The 18,601-nt window shown below is 40.4% G+C and overlaps 1 pseudogene; it reads right to left on the bottom strand.

Moving 5' to 3' along the window:
- Positions 1-7,368: 7,368 nt before the first annotated feature.
- Positions 7,369-8,407, bottom strand: LOC129558583 (olfactory receptor 7E24-like; annotated as a pseudogene).
- Between the last annotated feature and the right edge of the window lie 10,194 nt (positions 8,408-18,601).

The raw sequence follows: 18,601 nt of genomic DNA, 5'->3' as shown, positions 1-18,601 counted from the left end.
TTACATTGTCTTTGGGTGGGGGGCTTAGTTTTCTTGAGTCAAAATGATAGGCTCCCTAGATGAACCAGAATACTTGATTCTTCCATTGTACAATTCCTCTAAAATGACTAGATAAAGTCATGTTTAAACTATTGCAACTTGGACTCAGAACCCAACTTTGTTTTTAGTCTAACTCTGGGATGTTTGTCACAACATTTCAATTCTCCATACTCTATTTCTTTGCTCATGTTCTATAGAAGCAGTATGAACCAGGAGTTCTAGTTTGAGTGATTTTTGTTTGTGATGACTCTCAGAAAAGGAAAGTTGTAGGAGGTGGATGAGGTGGGGGTGGGGTGGGATAGGGGAGGAATGAAGGAAGCTGTGGTCCTGTATTGAGACTAGCTTCTGTCTGATTCCACAGAAAGGGCCATGACAATCATATCTCAGAATTATCCCTCCCATGAGGCAAGGGAAATGAGCTCACACCACATATCAATAATTAGTAAGATCAGTCACTGGTGAATAACATCCTTCTGAGGCACCATTAGCATTCACTATAATCAGTTTCAATATCTATAAAATTGTCATCATCCTTGGTGGTTGAGGTGATTGTGAGATATTTGAAATTTATCAGTGAGGAGACTTTAGCTCTAATAAGAAAAAGGAAATTTTTGTCTAATATGATTAAACAATAAGGAAAAGTATCTTTTATGACAAAGACTTCAGAGATCATCAGGAACAGGATATAGGTACTCATTCACTCCTGCATGAGGTGCCCTTATCCTCAGATTTGTTCTCCTCAAAGATGGTGACAGCAAATGAAAATGTCAGACTTGGACATGAAGCCCAAAGATAGAAAACTGACTTTCCTTCTCTGAGCCAGTTTTTTTTTTTTTTTAATTTGAGGCTAATTACTTTACATTATTGTATTGGCTTTGCCATACATTGACATGAATCTGCCCTGGGTGTACATGTATTCCCCATCTTGAACCCCCCCTCCCACCTCCCTCTCCATCCCATCCCTCTGGTTCATCCCAGTGCACCAGCCCCAAGCATCCTGTATCATGCATCAAACCTGGACTGGCGATTTGTTTCACATATGATAATATACATGTTTCAATGCCATTCTCCCAAATCATCCCACCCTCGCCCTCTCCCACAGAGTCCAAAAGACTGTTCTATACATCTGTGTCTCCTTTGCTGTCTCTTATACAGGGTTATCATTGCCATCTTTCTAAATTCCATATATATGCGTTAGTATACTGTATTGGTGTTTTTCTTTCTGGCTTACTTCACTCTGTATAATAGGCTCCAGTTTCATCCACCTCATTAGAACTGATTCAAATGTATTCTTTTCAATGCTTGGGTAATATTCCATTATGTATATGTACCACAGCTTTCCTATCCATTCATCTGCAGATGGACATCTAGGTTGCTTCCATGTCCTCGCTATTGTAAACAGTGCTGCAATGAACATTGGAGTACATGTGTTTCTTTCAATTCTGGTTTCCTCAGTGTGTACGCCCAGGAGTGCGACTGCTGGGTCATATAGCAGTTCTAGTTCCAGTTTTTTAAGGAATCTCCACACTGTTCCCCATAGTGGCTGTACTAATTTGCATTCCCACCAACAGTGTAAGAGGGTTCCCTTTCCTCCACACCCTCGCCAGCATTTATTGCTTACAGACTTTTGGATAGCAGCCATTCTGGCTGGCGTGAAATGGTACCTCATTGTGGTTTTGATTTGCATTTTTCTGATTATGAGTGATGTTGAGCATCTTTTCATGTGTTTGCTGGTCATCTGTATGTCTTCTTTGGAGAAATGTCTGTTTAGTTCTTTGGCCCATTTTATGATTGGGTCGTTTATTTTTCTGGAATTGAGCCAGTTTTTAATAGACCTTTTTGTGGAGTTTGCCAGAACATCTCTGTAGTGAGTTTGAATCAGTTCAGTTCAGTTCAGTTCAGTCGCTCAGTCATGTCCGACTCTCCGCGACCCCATGAATCACAGCACACCAGGCCTCCCTGTCCATCACCAACTCCCAGAGTACACTCAAACTCATGTCCACAGAGTCAGTGATGCCATCCAGCCATCTCATTCTCTGTTGTCCCCTTCTCCTCCCGCCCCCAACCTTTCCCAGCATCAGAGTCTTTTCCAGTGAGTCAACTCGTCGCATGAGGTGGCCAAAGTATTGCAGTTTCAGCTTTAGCATCAGTCCTTCCAATGAACACCCAGGATTGATCTCCTTTCGAATGGACTGGTTGGATCTCCTTGCAGTATAAGGGACTCTCAAGAGTCTTCTCCAACACCACAGTTCAAAAGCATTGATTCTTCAGCGATCAGCTTTCTTCACAGTCCAACTCTCACATCCATACATGACCATGGGAAAAACCATAGTAGCTCTCAAAACAATATGTTCACTTCCTGTTCTTCCTATCTTGTGGATGTTACTTTATATGACAACAGGGTGAATGTTACTTATTTGAAAAAAGAGGCTTTTCAGTGAAAGAGTTTATCCAAGATTATCTGGATAGCCTTTAAATGTAGTCACAGGTACCCTTTTTAGAGAGACAGAAGTAGAAAAGACATAGGAAAAAAGGAAGGGGGAAATAGCTCCAATTGAGATAGAAATTGGACTGATGTGCCAGCATTAGATTGCTTGTATTTGACCCATTTTGCTGAACAAAATTTTCATTTTCACTGGACTCTAATACATGTTGTTACCAGCCCTAGGTATACTGCTTTGTTGTTTAGTCACTAGGTTGTGTCTGACTCCTTGGCAACCTCATGGACTATAGCCCACCAGGCTCCTCTATCCATGGGATTTCCCAGGCAAGAAGACTGGAGTGGGTTGATATTTCCTTCTCCAGAGGATCTTCTCAACCCAGGTATTGAACCTGTATCTCTTACATTGATAGGCAGATTCTTTACCATTGAACTACCAGGGACTTTATCAAATAAATTTGCTTCTTTTTGAGCTTGTTGGGAGGCCTTTTTATCAATTAATCAGACTTAACTTGTGGATGAATTAATCTTGATTTAGTTATATTTGATAAAAATGAAGGTAATTTTAGAGCAGCAGAGATGTTTCAATGGATATCAAACTCTAATTCTGTTTATTGAAGTCAGTAGTCACTAAGACTCATTTCTCAGATAATTCCTTCCTGTTATGTTACATCGTGCAAAACTTAAGTGAATTATTAAAAAAAATACTCTAAGTTTATTTCTGAAGCTTAACCCAATAATGTATCCTTGGGTGAAGATCAGATGTCCCCTGGTCTACAACCAGGAGATTAACACCCAGGCTATGGTCATTTAAATTTAAAGACTCCCTTAGGCCGGGGACAATTAAACCATGCTGGGGATAACCAGTCTCATAACAGTAGGAAATTGGGCTAGATGCCTTATGGGCAGTGCCAATACATAGTTTCCCTTAAAGATAAGGATCGGTACAGAACAGGTAAATTCAGATGACCTCGAATATACTGGGCTGCTTCTAAAGAAAATTCTTACTTATGACCTCATTAATATTGCTAGACATCTTATTTTTATATTGCCCATTTTTACAAAATTGTTTCCTTCATTACCAAATGTGTGACTGAGCCTCTGATAAAATGATGATATACAGCTTCACATGAGATAGATTATTGTCATAGTGTAATTCTAGATATGGGAAGAAATAACAAGAGGGAATATTTTCCTAGACCAAAAGAGACTAGGAAGAAGGTGGTTCAGAGACTTCCAGCTACTGTTAATAAGGCCTAGTCCAGTAATAGCACAATGAGTGGCCTATCAGAGAAATCTCTGCCAGACCTGAGAATGAACATTCCTAGAGTTGTGGGATAAAATAGTCATGAAATGCCCCCCAAACCATGGTTGAATTCATTACCCTGAAGGGGCCCTGATAACTGAAAACTGGGCACTTCCCATCTGCCTCTCTAAGGATTAGGTCAATGGCCACTACAGCCACCGACTTTAAATGCATTTTGAAATGAGTTCAAGGTGGGGAGCTGGAATGAGGTGCTCTATATTCTGGAGGCCTTCAGATAGTTGCTTTCAGGAAAGATTTTGTGAGCTCAAATTCTTGTATCTTCTCATAATGAAAAAAGTACTAAAGTCATTAGTGGTAACATCTGTTTTGGCCATTAAGGAGAGAAATGCAATTGAAAGTCAAAATGGAATATCTGTGGTTCAGACATCCAAGGTAATAGTACTAGGTGACATTATGAACATGATTTCTGGAAAGTCCTTGTATAGCTAAGAGCTTCAGTTTTCTGAGCTGTGGCAGACTTGGGATGTCACCAGCCATTCTCAAAACAATGTCTGCTGGCAGCTAATAGCTGCAACCTTATGGGTTCAAGGTATCCTCTTGCAACTAAAATTTTTTAGAAAATGAAATTGCTTAGATCAAATATTAGTAGAAAAAGGAGACATGTAATGGCTAATAGCTTCTGATATGTGTATGTTAATACCACATTGGAAGTTAAAACCTCCTTAGATAAAAGTAAACAACTGGCTACCTGGCTGCAATTCTCCCCAAGTTGTGAGTTCCATACTGGGTTTTAGGTTTATTCTTATGAATTCCTTAGCAAATGAACTTTATTTTGTCTCTTAAAATTCCAGTTGTCACTCATCCAACTACTTCTAACTGAATATCTTACACCAAAATAGTGAACCAAGGAAGTGAGATTGAGATCATACAAGACTTAGATCCAGGATTTGGAACTCAGAAATATTTCCAATTCAGTGTATATTCTCCAAATTGAGGGAGAACTATAACCCATCTTACCCACTCTTGACTGGGAAATCCCATGGACAGAGGAGATTGCCAGGCTGCAGTTCATGGGATCACAAAGAGTCAGACACGACTTAGCAAGTAAACAACAACAATAACTGCTCCATTTTAGGAGGAAGTGACCAGAACCATTGTGGCACAGTTCCCTGAATTGAAACTGAAGAGGACTCTGTGGGACTCCAGAGTACAAATCCTTTCTGCCTCCCCTGTTTCTTATTTGTAGGCTCATTCAGCCTCCTTGACTTTCCCTGAGTTTCAAAGGGCAGGTTCAGACAGTTGCTAATCAAGAAAGGGAGGGGATGCAGAAACAGGGGAAAGTAAAGTGTAAGTCACTCAGTCATGTCCAACTCATTGCAACCCCTTGGACTGTAATCCTCCAGGCTCCTCTGTCTTGGAATTCCTGCCTTGGAATTCTCCAGGCAGGAATACTGGAGTGGGTAGCCATTCCCTTCTCCAGGGGATCATCCCGACCCAGGGATCAAAACCAGGTCTTCTGCATTACAGGCAGATTCTTTACTGTCTGGGCCACAAGGAAAGCCAACAGAAACAGGGTAGGGGCAGTCAAATGGTGGTACAGCCTTGGGGCAGTGTGCTGGTTCCTCCTCAAGGAGTATATATAACAATATCTTTGAGTTCTGAAGAACTGTATCCCTCATCCAGGAGGAGGATGGTAACTTCAGACTGAGTGCAAGATTCCTGGAGCACTGCCCTGTTACCTCAACACCAAATGATCAGAAGAAAGTCATACACTCTGTAGCCCTCACTCCCAATTTTGCCTTCCTTTTTTGGACACAGTGATTACATCCTGTTAGGCCTCTTGTTTGGCCCCTGTCTGTTACAAGTGCTTATATCTCTGACAGTTTCAGGCTAAATTTTTGTTACTACAAGGGTGGATGTCAGTTTCATATATAAGATACCTCGATTTAGAACAGGTGGAGAGAGACTTCTACTCTACTAGGCAGGGCAATGTTCATTCTCAACAGAAAGTAGTTACAGAAGAAAGATCTCTGCCCCAGTTCTCAAGAAGTTATCTTCAGTATGAAGTCCCAGCAGGGGAGGGGGTTGGGGGGCAGAGTTTTAGGGGAACCACTGACTGAAACCACCAACTCTGGCCAAGCATGAGAGTAACCACTTGTATGGGTTATCTTTCAACAGGAGTTCCTGGTAAGGGATGCAGAACTAAAAAGTTATGACCAACTGAAAGAATATGGGAAAGGTCAAAAGTAGGTAGGGATGCAGTCTACACATCCTACTGACCTCCTGGGATCCTTCTTTCTGGAATCCATCTTGGTTGAGTAATGTGTGCCACCAGGAAAGACCCTGAGTCAGAATGATTGGCCAGAGACAACCCAGAAACTAACCCCATCACCATAAAACCTGAAACTGTGAACCATGTGGCAGAGTAGTTCTGAATTCCCTTACCCTGCTTCGTTCTGCCCAAGCATCCTTTTCCAATAAAACCTCTTGCTTTGTCAGCATGTGTCTCCTTGGACAATGCATTTACAAGTGTTAGACAAGAGCCCTCTCTAAGACTCTCTCTCTCCTCTTTTTGTTTTGCAGCCATAAACCACTATTCATCTCCAGCACTATTCCATCTTCCCCAACTGAAATTTGTCTCCACTAAACCCTAATTCCACATTCTTCCTCCCAAAGATTCTGGCAACAACCATTTTAATCTCTATCTACATGGGTTTGACTACTTTTGGTACCTTTTATAAATGGAACCATTCTGTTTTTCTCCATTATGTCTGACTATGTAATATGATCAGGAAGAAGTTAGATGGAATGGCAAGGAGAATTATTAGAAAAATTGAGAATTGACATTGTTCTGGAAGGTAGTCTCCCATCATTCTTGGGAAATCATACATTCTATTTCCCAAAAGTACTAGTTGAAAACTCAGTGTTACTAGTGTCCAAATTCAGTCCCAAAATATTCTGGTTAAACAGGAAATTAGTCAACCTATTTGCTCAAAAATCTGAACAACATCATTAAGAAAAAAAATATACTTAAGGTAGGGTTTAAATCCACCTAACAAATGGTTGTGGAGAAGGAAATGGCAACCCACTCCAGTGTTTTTGCCTGGAGAATCCCAGGGACGGGGGAGCCTGGTGGGCTGCTGTCTATGGGGTCGCACAGAGTCGGACATGACTGAAGCAACTTAACAGCAGGAGCAGCAGCAACAAATGGCTGGGGGGCAAATAATATGAAACCTATAGAAACAAAAAATAACAAAAAAGAAAACTATGATTATTTTGTAATCGTAGAAACAATACTGCTCATGACCAAGGGTCAGACATAATACATAAGAAAATTTAGAAGGGCATACTGACGTGCTATGCAAAATCCTGAATGGACCATGACTCACATAGAATGTCCAAATGATGTCACAACTCCATTACTATTCCAGGTAACTACTATTCTAAGTATTTCTACTATTTCCAGCTATTCTAAGAGGAAAATTTTTGTAGACTGAAAGATGAAAGCCAGATAGATATATATACACTATGGAACTGCAGATTCAAATCATGTTGCATATACATGATTTTACTGCCTTTTCCAGTCTTATGAATCCAAAACAATATGGCACAGGTGTTGAGATTAGATTATTCTACAGAATATCCTCCACAGGGCATTCCTGATGTCCTTATTCCTTAGACTGTAGATGAAGGGGTTCAGCGTAGGGGTGACTACAGTGTACATCACTGAAGCCACTGCACTCTTCCTGGGGGAAGATAAGACAGTTGAACTAACGTACATCCCAGGCCTGTTCCAAAAAATAAACAAACAACTGACAGGTGAGAGCCACAGATGGAGAAGGCTTTGTACTTCCCATCTGATGAGGAGACTCTTAGAATGGAGGATATATTTCGAGCATAAGAGTAGAGGATTCCTAAGAGTGGAACTCCACCAAAGATGAAATATATTAATAGGTTACTGATGGAGGTGTCAGAACAGGCAAGGTTGACAAGTTGAGGAGGATCACAAAATAAATGAAGGATTTTTGCATTTGCACAGAAGCTAAGCTGTAACATCATCAAGTAGTGCAGCAGAGAGGTAAAAAAGCTGATGAAAAATGATGCCAGGATCAGCATGCCACAGGTACAGGGATTCATGATGGCCAGGTAGTGTAGAGGATTACAAATGGCCACCAACCAATCATAGGCCATCACTGTCAGAAGGAGACTTCCCAAAAATGCAAGAAGAGAAAAAAAGGTTAGTTGAGTCAGACACCCTCTATAGGTGATGGATTTGCTGTGTGTCTGGAGGTTCACTAGCATCTTGGGGATGGTGGTGGTGCTGATACTGATGTCAGCCAAGGACAAACTGGAAAGGAGGAAATACATTGGGATGTGGAAGTGGGGATCAGAGCTGATGACCAGGATGATGAGCAGGTTCCCAAACAAGGTCACCAGGTACAAGGACAGGAAGAGCTCAAAAAGAAGGCGCTGCAGGCTTGGATCATCTGAGAGGCCCAGGAGGAGGAATTCTGAGACACCTGTTAGATTCTGTGATTCCATGTAGATGGAACACCTTTTGAAAAAGAAGAGAATGTTGAATACAGGAAATAAATATACAGGAACCTGGATAAATGTCCATTCTTTGGATTAAAACAATTCACATGTAATGTATTCAGGCTTGAGTATCAAACACTGGAGTACATTCAGCAGTATTTATTAATTAAGAGCTCTTCTTTATTGATGCCAAGAATATTCACTGGTCTATATACCCATTTTAGAGTCATGGGGCCAAAGAATATGAGTGAAGTAAGGAGATTGTGAAATAACAAGTCCATGCACACAGCAAATTATGTGCCCCCTACTTTTGAAGGGAAAATATAGAATAAAACGTATACTCCTTCCTTAAAAATATCATTCTAATTAAAATACATTACACTGGAAATGGTTGATGACATCACCAAATTATGGACATGGGTTTGGGTGGACTCCGGAAAGTGATGACCAAACTAGACAGCACATTAAAAAGCTGAGACATTGCTTTGCCAGCAAAAATCCGTCTAGTCAGGGCTATGGATTTTCCATATGTCATGTATGGATGTGAGAGTTGGACTATAAAGAAAGCTGAGCACCAAAGAATTGATGCTTTTGAATTGTGGTGTTGGTGAAGACTTTTGAGAGTCCCTTGGACTGCAAGGAGATCCAACCAGTCAATCCTAAAGGGAATCAGTCCTGAATACTCATTTGAAGGACTGATGCTAAAGCTGAAACTCCAATACTTTGGCTACCTGATGTGAAGAACTGACTCATTGGAAAAGACCTTGATGCTGAGAAAGATTGAAGGCTGGAGGAAAAGGGGATGACAGAGGATGAGATGATTGAATGGCATCACTGACTGGATGGACATGAGTTTGAATAAGCTCCTGGAGTTGGTGATGGACAGGGAAGCCTGGCAGGCTGCAGTCCATGGGGTCGCAGAGAGTTGGACACAACTGAGCAACTAAACTGAACTGAACTGACAGTGGAATATTACTGAGCCATAAAAATAACAAAATAGTATCATTTGCAGCAAGTACCTAGAGATTGTCATGCTGAGTGAAGTAAGTCAGACAGAGAAAGATAAATATCATAAGATATTTGTGGAATCTTAAAAAAAGTGTACAAATGTATTGATTTACAAAACAGCAATAAAGTTACAGATGTAGAAAACAGACTCATGGTTACTAGGGGGATGGGTAGGATAAATTGGAAGGTTGGGATTGACAGGTACACACTCTTAAATATAAAATAGATAACTAATAAGGACCTACTGTACAGTACAGGGAACTCTACTCCATACTCGTAATGGCCTATATGGGAAAAATAATCTTAAAAAGAGTAAAAGTATAGATATGTATAAAAGACTCACTTTGCTGTATACCTGAAACTAACACAACACTGTGAATCAACTATATCCTAATAAAAAATTTTAAAGTACACTTATAAAGCATTCAAATGTATTTTATCCTATTCAAATATAGTACAAAAATTCCCATAATTTATAGGGTAATCCTAAATACTTGAAACCATAATCACTGGACTATAAATTAAGCTCAAGTATTCATAGCCAGAAACCATTTTTATATGCCAATTATCTTTTAGAATATTTCTTCTTCATTTGGGTTTTAAAAAGTATTTATTATTTATTTGTCTGTGCTAGGTCTTAATTGTAGAACATGGTATCTTTGTTGTAGCACATGGGATCTAGTTCCCTGAACCCGGTCCCCCTGCATTGGGAGCATGGAGTCAGCCCCTGGACCATGAGGGAAGTCCCTCTATTTAGTTTTGACATCTGTCTTCCTAGGAGTAAAATGCTCATTCCAATGTGCAGAGTGTCTGGTCAATGTCTCTTAACTTACACATTCAAAACAAATATTTAGCCTTGGTGGGCTTCACATTTTGATAATAACTAATTGTTAGAAGTGCAAAATCATGTGGCATAGCTGATCTTGAAGATAACATTAATATATGTACACCAGTGATTCAGCAATAATTAATAAACACTGTGTACCTTTTTTTTTTTTTTTTGAGTTTTTTTTTCTATCAGTGTTACACACTCTTGGAGAAAGATCTGAGGCTGGTTTGCTTTTTCTCGTTTTTGTTTGCAGTGGCTAGGTAACACTTCTTAAATAAGTCTCTAATCCTAAACAAATGTGAAGAGTTGATTTCTCATCAAATCTAACTCTCATATGAACAATCAAGAAATTCCAGGCCAAAGCCAGGTCTCAAACTCTAAGCTGATCTTCTTATGCCGGCTTAAAAGCCTTTTCAAGTCATTCTTTCTTATCAAGTAATTGTGTTTTTCCTACATTAAACTCCCTGAAGGCAATGCAGGTCTTCATTTCTCCTGTCAGGTCAAAACAAGATGTAATATGGGAAAAATCAAAAGGGAAGAAAACCAAAGACTAATATCACAAACACTGGGGTAGTTTACTCATCTATAAAATGGGTATATTAGTTTCACAGACCCAACCAGGTTACTGTAAAGTAGTAAGTTAAAATAAAGTACTTCAACAGTGACTGGAGCCTATTATACAGAGTGAAGTAAGCCAGAAAGAAAAACACCAACACAGTATACTAATGCACATATATGGAATTTAGAAAGATGGTAACTATAACCCTGTATGCGAGACAACAAAAGAGACACAGATATATAGAACAGTCTTTTGGATTCTGTGTGAAAGGGCAAGGGTGGGATGATTTGGGAGAATCACATTGAAACATGTATATTCTCATATGTGAAATAAATCGCCAGTCCAGGTTCGATGCATGATACAGGATGCTCGGGGCTGGTGCACTGGGATGACCCAGAGGGGTGGTATAGGGAGGGTGGTAGGAGCGGGTTTCAAGATGGGGAACACAGGTACACCCGGGACAAATTCATGTCAATGTATGGCAAAACCAATACAATATTGTAAAGTAAAATAAATAAATAAATAAAACTACATTTTTATTAAAAAAAAAAAAACTTTTTATTTTGCATTGGTGTATTATGGCAGAAAGTGAAGAGGAACTAAAAAGCCTCTTGATGAAAGTGAAAGAGGAGAGTGAAAATGTTGGCTTGAAGCTCAACATTCAGAAAATGAAGATCATGGCATCTGGTCCCATCACTTCATGGGAAATAGATGGGGAAACAGTGGAAACAGTGTCAGACTTTATATTTTGGGCTCCAAAATCACTGCGGATGCTGATTGCAGCCATGAAATTAAAAGACGCTTACTCCCTGGAAGGAAAGTTGTGACCAACCTAGACAGCATATTAAAAAGCAGAGACATTACTTTGCCAACCAAGGTCCGTCTAGTCAAGGCTATGGTTTTTCCCATGGTCATGTATGGATGTGAGAGTTGGACTGTGAAGAAAGCTGATCGCCGAAGAATCGATGCTTTTGAACTGTGGTGTTGGAGAAGACTCTTGAGAGTCCCTTGGACTGCAAGGAGATCCAACCAGTCCATTCTAAAGGAGATCAATCCTGGATGTTGGAAGGACTGATGCTAAAGCTGAAACTGCAATACTTTGGCCACCTCATGCGACGAGTTGACTCACTGGAAAAGACTCTGATGCTGGGAGGGATTGGGGGTGGGAGGAGAAGGGGATGACAGAGAATGAAATGGCTGGATGGCATCACCGACTCGATGGACATGAGTTTGAGTGAACTCCAGGAGTTGGTGATGGACAGGGAGGTCTGGCGTGCTGTGATTCATGGGGTCGCAAAGAGTCAGACATGACTGAGTGATTGAACTGAACTGAACTGATTTCCTCATCAGGTAGAAAAAATGACCAAGTAAGATAGAACCAGTGTGGAAGGAAAGTGGAAATTTAAATGAGTTATACGATCCCCACCACTAACAACAACGTTTACTTCATAGGCCTCTGAGCCGAACTATTCAATTTGGTTCCCTCCCACTGGCTATCCCAACTATCCCACTACTCTGATGATATGTAAACAAGTCTCCCCAATTCCTCCTGCGTTCAGCATCTCCCACTGCACTTGGCACTCACTGGGCTGTGCCATGTCTCTGCTGGACCAGGAATGTCCCTCCCATACCTGGTGTTACTTGAGGACAAAGGCTTTGTCCTCAGGACTTCCAGTAAGACAGACTCATGTATGTGCCTTCTGGTACATGAGTAGCATGAAACACACATGTTAGCATGAGACATACAGATATAGAACCCATTGGCTTGAGCTGGCTATATAAAGGACTGGGAAGCACAAGCTGATTATTCATAGTGAAACAGCCTTGAGACCTCCATGCACATAGCAGATAATTAGCCAACGTGGTCCATGGTCTCTCCATCTCTGAGGATTTGCTAATTTCATGGTGGAGGAAAAGAAGAAAAGTGAATATGTTAGGAAGGATATAAACCTGTCCTCTTCTCAGGAGGGGGCTGATCTCTATGCCTCACCTCTGATTTCCAAGTTCTTTACCTCATAAAGTTCAAACACATTTTTTAAATTAGAGAAAACAATATATGATCTTATGTCTGCAAATCTGTTGAATCAGTCATATAAGTTAGAAAGATTTAGGTCTTCCATACCAAGATTCTGATTGTATTTCTAATTTCTCAGTTTAGATTTATATCTCTGAGAACTTTCTACTTTTTTATCTATAGTCCTTGTTTGGGGTTTAGGATTTTCTGCCTAAGATTTGTTTTTTGCTATTTTGAATGACAACCCCAATTCTAGTTCTAATTTTATTGGAATATTAAGTTTTAAGTAATTTAACATTCTAGCTCAATTTTTTCTCTTCAGGTGAGGTATGTTCTATGTGTACCTCCCTTTAGCTGGTTCTAATCTGTATCTTTTTGCTATAATAAAACTATTATAATGAGTAGAGTGCTTTTCTGAGATCGGAATAATTCTAGTGCATGACAGAACTTGAGGGGGTCCTCTCAGTTTGAATCATGTTTGAGAATTATTGAATGTGAGGAAGTTACCAAATTTGTAGCAAATTGGCCTATAACAAGGGTGGTCCTGGAGATGCTTGAACTTGTGCTGGTGTCTGAAAGAGGGCAGTCTTGTGAGTGTTCCCTTAGCCTCTGCTGATTCACAAACTCTTTGTAGTTAGGAAGGGAGTAGAAAACATCAAGCCAAGTTGAAGCCCATCAAAGGTCTCTGAAAACCACAAGTAAGCTCTGGAGCTACAGAGATCCTTAGAGTTGGCTGGAGTTGGGGCAAAGGAGCCAAATGCTTACACCCCCACATCATAGAGTCATCAAAAGTGGACTGCTTGGAGGCTCCTCTAGCTGAGACAGATCCCTCTAGGAGTTGATTGCTGACAGCTGAGTAACATCCAGCATTGAAGCACTATATCTCTCATTCCTGCAGGAGATTTTTTTATTGTGGTAAAACAGCTGTCAACTTAAAAAATATTCATAGCTAAGAAAACATAGACAGAATAGTCTATGACATAAGTCACAGCAAGATCCTCTCTGACCCATCTCTAAAGTAATGGAAATAAAACCAAAAAGAAACAAATGGGGCCTAATTAAACTTAAAATCTTTTGCAAAGTAAAGGAAACTATAAACAAGGTCAAAAGACAACCCTCAGAATGGGAGAAAATTATAGCAAATGAAACAACCTACAAAGGATTAATTTCCAAAATACACAAGCAGTTCATGTAATCAATATCAGAAAAACAAACAACCCAGTCAAAAAGTGAGCAAATCATCTAAACACATTTCTCCAAAGAAGACATACAGATGGCTAATAAACACATGAAAAGATGCTCAACATCACTCATTATTAGATAAATGCAAATAAAACTACAGTGAGATATAACTTTTGATATCAACTTGAGTCAATTGCCAATGAGGTGGATAAACCTAGAGTCTAATATACAGATGAAGTAAATCAGAAACAAATGTCATATCTTAATGCATATTTATGGAATCTGGAGAGATGGTGATTACGAACCTATTCGCAGAGCAGCAATAGAAATGCAGACATAGAGAACAGACTTGTGGACAAGGCAGGAGAAGGAGAAGGTGGGACAAATGGAGATAGTATCAAGGAAACATATGCACTATCATATATAAGATAGAGAGCCAGTGGGAATTTTCTGTATGATTCAGGGAGCTCAGATAACCTAGAGGGGTGGGATGGGGTGGGAGGTGGGAGGGAGGTTCAAGAGGGAGGGGACATATGTTTACATATGTGTACCTATTGCTGATTCACTTCCCTGGTGGCTCAGATGGTAAAGCGTCTGCCTACAATGTGGGAGACCCAGGTTCAATCCCTAGGTCAGGAAGATCTCCTGGAGAAAGAAATAGTAACCCACTCCAGTACCCTTGCCTGGAAAATCCGATGGACAGAGAAGCCTGGTAGGCTACAATCCATGGGGTCACAAAGAGTTGGACATGACTGAGTGACTTCACTTTCTTTCACATTTCACCTATGGCTGATTCATGTTGATGTAGGGCAGAAAACTAAACAATATTGTTAAGCAATTATCCTTCAATAGAAATTAAATTTTAAAAATATATTCATAACCTAAGAGTTGAAAGTTATGCTTTATTCATCAGGAACTTTTAGGAATTAAGCAGGGAGACAACATCTCAAGTAATCCTGAAAGAAATGGTTTGAGGAGGCTGAGGGAGGAGCTGGATTATACAGAACTTTCTCTACAAAAAGGCAGGTAGTCTGAATCTTGAAAATATTTTTTTGTGAATTAAAGGAAACCAGATATCCCAAGTTAAGGAATTTAGTGCTTTTCTGTGTATGGGAAGATTCAAAGAGTCTGGGCTCATTACTGAAACTATTACTTTCATATGCATCTCAGCTATCTGAGGCCAGTATCCTGTGTTTTTCACATCCTGAGCTCCCTATGGGTCACCATAGGGAGTAGCTGCAGTCTGATGGCTGTTAGATCACAAGTATTCTTCTGCCTGAGTGTCCTTAGGGCTCACCATCTCACACTGGAGAACTAGAATCACTAGTGACTGTGACATCCTTGTTTTCTATGGCAGAAAATACTCCATATCTCACAACATAACATAAGACCTATCATCTAAAGTATTTTTAAATGTACAGTTCAGTTGCCTTAAGTACCTTCTCATTGTTTTCCAACCATCACCACCATTCACCTTCGGGACAATTTCATCTTCCCCAAGTGAAAATCTGTCCGCATTAAATACTAACTCCCCTTTCTTCCTCCCTAAACCTCTGGTAGCCACCATTCTACACTCTCTCGAGGGCAGTTTGACTACTTTAGGTCCTCATTTCAATGAAATCATTCAATTTTTACCCCTTTCCATCTGGCTATATAATATTATTGGGGAGAAGTTAAATGGAATGGGAAAGAGAATTATCAGAAATATTGGGAATTGACTTTTCTCTGGTAGGTACTCTCTTACCTACTCTTTGGGAAGCATACACCCAGTTTTCAAAGGAAAGTTCCAGTTGAAAACTCAGAGGATGCTTGGGGCTGGTGCATGGGGATGACCTGGAGGGAGGATATGGGGAAGAGGGAGGTGGGAGGGGGGTTCAAGAGGGGGAACACATGTACACCCGGGGCAGATTTGTGTCAATGTATGGCAAAACCAACCAATATATTAATGTAAAGTAATTTGCCTCCAATTAAAAAAAAAAAAAGGAGAGACGTTACTTTGCCAACAACAACAACAACAAAAATAGTTTCTCACTTCAATTTCGAAACACCCCGATTAAGATAGGAAATTCATCATCCTCAATTCAGTTCAGTCCAGTCACTCAGTCGTGTCCGACTCTTTGAGACCCCATGCGCTGCAGCACACCAGGGCTCCCTGTCCATCACCAACTCTCAGAGTTTACTCAAACTCTTGTCCATTGAGTCGGTGACTTTCTCAAAAATTAGACCAAGATCATTAGGAACAAAAAATATACTAAATGTCTTGTTCCTTGAGGTTGGGTTTAGATCCTCATATCAAAGTGTGGGCCAAAAGTCATCGAAAACAGTATCAGTTCAGTTCAGTTCATTTGCTCAGTCGTGTCTGACTCTTTGCGACCCCATGAATCACAGCACGCCAGACCTCCCTGTCCATCACCAACACCCGGAGTTCACTCAGACTCATGTCCATCAAGTCGGTGATGCCATCCAGCCATCTCATCTTCTGTCGTCCCCTTCTCCTCCTGCTCCCAATCCCTTCCAGTATCAGAGTCTTTTCCAGTGAGTCAACTCTTCAAATGAAGGGGTCAAAGTATTGGAGTTTCAGCTTTAGCATCAATCCTTCCAATGAACACCCAGGATTGATCTCCTTTAGAATGGACTGGTTGGATCTCCTTGCAGTATAAGGGACTCTCAAGAGTCTTCTCCAACACCACAGTTCAAAAGCATCAATTCTTCGGCGATCAGCTTTCTTCACAGTCCAACTCTCACATCCATAATTGACCACAGGAAAAACCATAGCCTTGACTAGATGGACCTTGGTTGGCAAAGTAATGTCTCTGCTTTTTAATATGCTGTCTAGGTTGGTCATAACTTTCCTTCCAAGGAGTAAGCATCTTTTAATTTCATGGCTGCAATCAGCATCTGCAGTGATTTTGGAGCCCCAAAAAATAAAGTCTGACACCGTTTCCACTGTTTCCCCATCTATTTCCCATGAAGTGATGGGACCAGATGCCATGATCTTCGTTTTCTGAATGTTGAGCTTCAAGCCAACTTTTTCACTCTCCTCTTTCACTTTCATCAAGAGGCTTTTTAGTTCCTCTTCACTTTCTGCCATAAGGGTGGTATCATCTGCATATCTGAGGTTATTGATATTTCTCCCGGCAATCTTGATTCCAGCTTGTGCTTCTTCCAGCCCAGCGTTCCTCATGATGTACTCTGAATAGAAGTTAAATAAGCAGGGTGACAATATACAACCTTGACGTACTCCTTTTCCTATTTGGAACCAGTCTGTTGTTCCATGTCCAGTTCTAACTGTTGCTTCTGACCTGCATATAGATTTCTCAAGAGGCAGGTCAGGTGCTCTGGTATTCCCGTCTCTTTCAGAATTTTCCAGTTTGTTGTGATCCACACAGTCAAAGGCTTTGGCATAGTCAATGAAACAGAAATAGATGTTTTTCTGGAACTCTCTTGCTTTCTCCATGATCCAGCGGATGTTGGCAATTTGATCTCTGGTGCCTCTGCCTTTTCTAAAACCAGCTTGAACATCTGGAAGTTCACGGTTCACATATTGCTGAAGCCTGGCTTGGAGAATTTTGAGCATGACTTTACTAGCGTGTGAGATGAGTGCGATTGTGCGGTAGTTTGAGCATTCTTTGGCATTGCCTTTCTTTGGGATTGGAATGAAGACTGACCTTTTCCAGTCCTGTGGCCACTGCTGAGTTTTCCAAATTTGCTGGCATATTGAGTGCAGCACTTTCACAGCATCATCTTTCAGGATTTGAAATAGCTCAATTGGAATTCCTTCACCTCCACTAGCTTTGTTCCTAGTGATGCTTTCTAAGGCCCACTTGACTTCACATTCCAAGATGTCTGGCTCTAGGTGAGTGATCACACCATCGTGATTGGCCCAGTGGTTAGGACTTAGCACTTGCACTACCGTGAAAACAGTATAGAAACAATAAATAACAAAAATGAGAGGGTTATGATTATTTTGCAATGATAGAAACAAGACTCCCCATAGCCAGGAGTCCTGGATCATGCATTAAAAAAGTGAGAATGGTATATTGATGTGTTGTGCAAAATCCAGTTGGGAATATGTTTTAAGTGGGGAAGTCTAAAATAATTTCCCCAACCATTAGAGTTATTCTAAGAGGAAAAACATAGGAAAGAAAAAAAATCTGACTACATGTTGGATCTGTTTCTTTTACTTTAACCTTTGCTTCCTATTGCTTTTGTTCATGAAAAGGATACTATCTATACATAATGGCCTGCCTCGGGAACCCTGATCCTCTGCCTGAATGTTAAACCAAAGTGCCTTTGTTCAGGGAAACACCCTGACCCTGTCCACCTGTGAATGGCTGCAAGGAAAATGGAATTAACACCTCCCTTCCCCTGAGGATGGTCATTTCAGGAGATTTTTTACTTTACTTCCTCACCTCCCTTTCCCTTTTCTATAAAAGAATCTGGCATCCAGGCCCTGATAAGATGGCTATTTTGAGACACTAGCCTCCTATCTTTTCCATCTGCCAGTTTTCTAAATAAATTATTATTTCTTGCCTCAACACCTTGTCTTCTGATTATTAGCTTGCAATGCAGTGAGCAAATCAAGTTGGGACTTGGTAACAAACAGAAAGCAGAGATGCATATACACTATGTGACTGGAGATTCAGAATTTCTTGTTACACATATTTGATTTTACCACCTTTTCCAATCTTATGAACCAAAAGAAAAGAATGGAACAGGTGTTAAGA

Source organism: Moschus berezovskii, chromosome 8, assembly GCF_049115385.1.
Source record: "Moschus berezovskii isolate FMDL1 chromosome 8, NW_MosBer_1.0, whole genome shotgun sequence".
NCBI lineage: Eukaryota > Metazoa > Chordata > Mammalia > Artiodactyla > Moschidae > Moschus > Moschus berezovskii.
Note: the sequence above shows the minus strand (reverse complement) of the source record. Positions and strands in the feature narration are given on the sequence as shown.